This window comes from Adiantum capillus-veneris, chromosome 11, assembly GCF_014529385.1.
Source record: "Adiantum capillus-veneris isolate H3 chromosome 11, ASM1452938v2, whole genome shotgun sequence".
NCBI classification, from domain to species: Eukaryota; Viridiplantae; Streptophyta; class Polypodiopsida; order Polypodiales; family Pteridaceae; genus Adiantum; species Adiantum capillus-veneris.
The window spans coordinates 147,243,166-147,249,620 of NC_140941.1; positions in this window are offsets into that span (position 1 = coordinate 147,243,166).

Genomic DNA, 6,455 nt, shown 5'->3' on the forward strand with positions numbered 1-6,455 from the left:
GAAAGTGATGGGTTTTCCTATGAATGGAGTGTGTAGAGAAGGTGGGTTGGTTCCACTTTAACAGAAAAGAAGTTACGCGAATATGGATCTTTGATTTTCCACTTTGATAAATATACTTGATCTGGCAGCACCAAGTGATCCCACAGCCATGCACCCAAAAGAATGGGCTTGAGGTTGTGAGCGTCTACCAAGTTGACTTCTTTTACTCGGTTTGGAGAGGGAATGATTGAAGATGTTGTTGTAGGTATAGATGTTGCCACCTTTTGGGCATAACATCATGATTTGCTTCTTGTGGCCATCCTTGGGGTAGCTCATCGAAGGGTACGTCATCAAACACATAGGTGAGCTTTGCCTTGGTCAGATAGTCAGACACAAAGCGATGAGAGTTGGGGGAACTCTTGTAAATGAGATTTCTTACCTCGCCTTTGATAGGCTCACCAAGCCCGTAGACCTTGACAATGGGACCTTTTGAGTCAACAACTGCCATGACCTCAACACTTGTTCCTGGGCTAGGTAACACACTGGGCCCAACTACTGTAAGGACAATGGTAGATGGGGTATACTTGGGCAAATATTGAATAGAAACCACATAACAAGGCATAGACTTTGTAGCTTCCAAACACTCAAGCAGGTCCTCCTCTAGCCTGCTAGGTGGGGTAGGCTATTCCAGTTTGGGGTTGGACTCCATTGACAAAGAACTATGATGCACTATTGGATCCATGCCTCCTTCAAGTCGAATGGATTTCACTGGGGAGCAAGGAATATGTATCGGCATTGCATCATTTTCCCAATCATGTAGTACTTTAGTGTGCCGCAACCATTGTTGGTGCTTTCTATGGTAGTACTTTAGAGGGCTCAAAAGTGGGCTTTGTCGATCCTTAGACTACCTTGTATGTGTCATGCAATAGCAAGAAACCCACCCAAGATCTGTGCGCGGAGACCCTTGAACTTGTTGGATAGTCTAGACCCACTAGACCAGACCCGACTAGACCAAGGTAGACTGAGCTAGACCACTTCTGCTAGACAAGGGTGAGAGACCCACTAGACCAGACTCGCCGACTAGACCAAGCTAGACTGAGCTAGACCACTTCTGGTAGACAAGGGTGAGAGAGACTAGACCAGCTAGACCAAGCTGGATGAGGCGAAGACGGTCTAGACCCGATTGCAGAAGGGTGAAGGTGGTCTAGACGAAGCTGGACTACACAAGCAGACTAGACCATGCGAGGGGCTGAACCAGCTAGTTCCTCAACCCTATATGCTTAGTGGAGTGAGACTTCAATTGAGGTCCCAGTGGTGGGCGTGCCAAAAATGAGAACACCTATAGCAGAAAAAGTATGTCGTTCTCTCTACTGTGGGTGCTCCTTAGTACAATATGTGTGAAACCTCACTCCAAAAAAAAAAAACACAACACAACAATGGAACGAGCAACTCAAAGACACAAAAATAGACTGAAAACACCATGGAACTTGACTAACTTATGGAACCAATATAGACTATGGCTGACACTACACTCAACTCCAAGCCCAAGACTCACGATTTGTAGTGGTTTCACTTGAACAAGTATGCACTTCAAAAAGCTTGCCTTTGATGAACTACGAACAAAAGTAGAGCAGTAGTTAAACTTTCCATACCATGAAAATTTTAAATTGTCAGAAAAGTAGATAATGCACGGTTTACGTGAGTGCCAAGTATGGTGGAGAGTTGGCACTTTGTCTCTCCAAAATTCATAAGAAATGAAAGCCGTGCCTTGCCTCGTAGTCCATTTCCTACTACATCGTCATGGTATTCAAGAATAAGATAGTGAACTTGAATTTATCTTTAATAATTTGATATTCATACTTCAAGTCTCCACCATGCCATGCGAATTCATCTGTTTAATTTCGTATTCAAGTCTTTGTCGTAGCAATATTAGGCAGATCCTTTAATCAACATGTTTCGAGAGAGTGCATTTCAGAAAGAAAGCTCGTTAAGAGCTTTTAGAAGAAGAACACGAATGCTGGCGAGAAGACTTTTGACAAAGTACTCAGGAAGCTCAGCTCCATAATCTCAACCCATACCTCTTGATCTCTCTTCACAACATGTATTGTATTGTCAATCATAACATAGGGCAATTTACCATCCATGCCAATCCCTTCCTTTCGATCACGAAAGCGTGCAAGCTACATAAAGCAGCCATGTTCCATGACACGTGAAACCCTACCTCGATAAACATTGATTAGTTCAAGTTTCTGTCATTGATGCCCTTTTGAAGAGCTAAGGTCTCTATCATCTGGATCTCTCTTGCTTCGGTTCTTGTCTTCATCATTGTCGACATTACTAATTAGCACATCCATTATATCTATGCATGTAATCATCATGCACTTTGTAAGTCCTTTGATCACCATCCATGTGGTTATGAACCCTTCTATATTCCTCTTCTCTATGTCTCTTTGTCTTTCATACCTTCTCTCTGGCATGCTGGAACATGGCATCTATTGGTCAATGGTTTTATTTATGGATTGCAAATGGGGCACCAATGGTGATAGCTAGACCAACAAGCTCATTGATTGTAGGAAAATGAGTTCCGCCAAGGACAAGGAGCAGGTGGAATCATCAATGTAGAGAAGGTTGTATGCTTGAATTAACACTGCAACTCGACAATCACATAACAAAGTTAGCAAACCCATGTGTTAGGGTAAAACTTATCATGGGCCAACACTGCCCAAAAAAACTAGCAACTGCATGCCGCTATACCTATTTGGCTTTGAGTCCAACACTACTCCTTTGCAATGGCCATGAAAAAGCTTTGGAATACTGGGTGGCCACTTGGGATGCATAAGGTCCATCATTTTCAACTCTGCAGACAATCGGTTTGCCACAAGATCAAATGATAGAACCAGCCGATGATATGTCTTGGCATACATGTCCATCAAGGCAACACCAAGCAAGACGTTTTGTTTCAACAACCCTTGTCTAACAATATCATTGTGTCTCATAATGGAGTCATGCAGAGTGCCACATGCCTTTAAGATGCAAGCATAGGTGATTGCATCTAGAGAAATGCCCTGGCTTTGCATCCGCTGAAAATAGCCCAAAGTTTCCTGGCCCTGCTCTTGTTGGGAATATCCCACAATTAATGCATTCCAAGAGACGACATTTCGGACAGGAAACTCTTCAAGCACTTTTCTAAGCTTTCTAAAGAAAACGACATTTGGCGTATATGTCAACCAAGGCATTTCCAAGCATGGTTCTTTTTTTCAACAACCCTTGACTAAAAATATCATGGTGAGTTCTCGTGCCCATATCAGCGTCTTGCGTAATGCCATATGCCATGAAGATGCAACTACAGGTGATTGCATTTGGAGAGATCCCATCTCTTTGTAAACAAATGCAACTACAGGTGATTGCATTTGGAGAGATCCCATCTCTTTGTATCTTTGTAAACAAATACAAAGAGATGCCATCTTTTTGTATCTGCTGTAAACAATCTAGAGATTTTTAGACCTCTCCCTATTGGTAATATCCCGCAATCAATGCACTCTATGCAATGCCAAGCACAACTTCTTTTTTCAACAGCCCCTGACTAACAATATCATTGTGAATTTTGTTGCCCATATCAACGTCTTGCATAGTTTCAAGACGAAAGCATAAATGAATGCATTTGAGAGATGTCTTCGCTTTGCATCTACTGAAAATAGCCGAGGTCTTCTTGGCCCTACCACATTTGTCAAACATGTTGATCAAGGCACTGCCAATCATAATGCTTTTAGTTATAGGGAAAGTGAACTTATGGTACTAGCATCCATTGAATTTTTGCCTGTTATATTTTGACCGATGTAGGATTTGTTCTATGTCTAGCGTCACTCTAATTGCATTGACAATGCCATCTTCATCTTGTTGGATATCATCCACCCGACATAGTGATCCATTAGCCACTCCATTTTTTGAGTCTATATTCTCTATTATCATAGCATTTGATCCTTTAGCTATATTATCAATTGCATAGAAGTCGGGATCTTCAATCCATGTTTGGATCTCAGGCTGCTTGTGTGCATTTGTGTTGAGACTAATTTGAATGATGTGAGTACGCCCCAAAAAGCATTCTAGGGGAAGGTAATTAATCAAAAATCACTCCTATGTGTGCAAATGATTATCGTGTTATTGTCTACGTGCTTCTCTTTTTCATTGCTCGGCTTTATAATGCGATCATTGAGCATATCCTCAATCTCTTTCTTTGTGGAGAGCCCGACCCTTATTGTATTGGGAAATTCCATGAAAGAGATATCTTTTTCATGTCGTATTGAGCAAGACATATTGTACATGGTAGCATATGACTAGTAATGGAACTTGTGGTGTGACAAGGGTAGCACTGATCAGTTTGATGCCTACATACCGGAGGTAGTTGTGCTAAATTACCAGATAACAAGACCTTTTTATCTTTGAATGGGTCCAACTGTGTGCCGTTGTTAACACTCACAATTTGTCAGACTATGAGATTGAAAGTTTACGTTGTCAACATTGAAAGTTTTCAATGTTTACGTTGTCAACATTGAAATCTCATCTATAATGATCGCATCTGCTTCTTTAATGCTAACGTATCTGTCATCAATTTTGGAGATTGATAGAAAATGCTATTGAGTGCATACTGGTATCTTAAATTGGTAGTGGACTGTTTTTGCAATGCTACTCAATCTTGTAGCTACTACACCAGTGGGACCTGTGAGGATCATGACCTTTCTTTGCTTTATTGATTGGCTTGTGATGTATCTTATAAGGAAGCATTTACCACTCCCGTGGATGCTTGTGATCACATGTAGGACACCATTTTCTATTGTGACCGTCTTATAGATTTCCGCTTGTTCAATTGTCCGTGTCACATTTTGGACATTCTGAAGTTTGTTCAAAAGTGAACATGAGATGATGTGTCCTGTAGCGCATAGTTTGTTTGCACATTTGGAGATTGAAATGAGACAAACTTTGTTGAATATGTCTTTTGCAAGATCATGTCCTTAAACTGGTGAGTTTGATTTGTCGTGAACATATTTAGCTACGTATATTCTGTGATGTACATCTCAAGGTCCTTGTCTGTTAGTATCAGATGCTTAAGTTTGCACTCAACATAGTATAACCTTGATGTGTTCTCAAGTGAAAGTAGTTGGGATTCATTTCTAAATGTGATGCTCTTTAGCAACACATTGTAGAAGAATGCTTCCGTGTGGTGGCCATGGTGATAGTCTATGAATCGGACTAGTCGGCACTGCCACTGTAGAGTTTGGCCTTATGTGTTCTCCTATGAAAGGATTGTTTTCTTTCAATTTTCTTTGCCACTATATAGTTCTTGTGGAATTCATAGAATGTAAGCTCCTCCAGAGTTTGCGATCGTGCACAGTACATATCAACAAGGTGTAGGACGATGTTATTGTTGTGGGAGATGATTGTTATCTTAGTGCCAGCGGGTGAGGAGTCAGCATAGTGGACATTGTTGCTCTTTGAAATGATTGGAGTTTGCAAATAGTTTAATGCCACCTTTGTTGCTGAGATTGGCTTTAACAGTAGAGAGGATAAAGATCAGCTGCAACTTCATAGTGTTAAGGCCAGCCATGCCTAAGAGCTCTGCATCTTGAGCGAATGTTGAGATGGCCCATTGGTTCAATTTTGAGTGCATACTTCAGGAGGTAGTAGGATAGTGATGAGTTAAATACGCATTGTATATTCATATGTGTACCCCATAGCCATTGTAGGGTGGTAAGGTAGAATATTTATGTCTTCACTAAAATAGTGTCATCTGTGGTTGTGCTCATTGAAGATTGCGTTTGGGTTTGGTTGTGCGTGAAATGGGAACTCCGGCTTGCAGAATCCATCTCTTTGAACTTGGTAACAACTTGTACGACACTTGCGGAGTTGCTTCTTGAGTACAAGGTCTCGGAGTCGATGTATTTTTGGTGAAATCAAGGATTCTATTCCTGTGGGGATGTATGCTGCTATTTAAATAGATACTTGCTCTTTGTCTTCTTCATGCACCCAGAGTATCACATGAGCATACAAAGATCCTCTATGTTGGACCTCATATCTAACCAAGTGGTGTTGCACACATCCCACCACACCTTTTGCGAGCGACTATGTACTTCCACAAAAGCGTTTGGAGCTTAGAGTGGAAGGTGAGAGTAGAATCTATCCAAGTAAAGGAGGCATTTAATTGTTGTGTAATTAGCTCTATCTTGACGATTTTAGGTCATCTTGTTTTTGTGACCTCATCAGCAATACAAGTTCAAAAGAAATCAGGCAATCCCCATTCGTTCACCATTGTTATCAAGTCTTTTAGGTTCTTGCAATGCCACGAGCAAGAGCTTGGCATCATAGAAGGGGTGCCATATCAAAGCACATGCATGATAGCGTCCTCGTCAGCCACTGTACGATTGGCCCTCTTACAATTGTCAATGCCCTCTTGCAACAAGCTCGTGTGTGTATTATTTGCT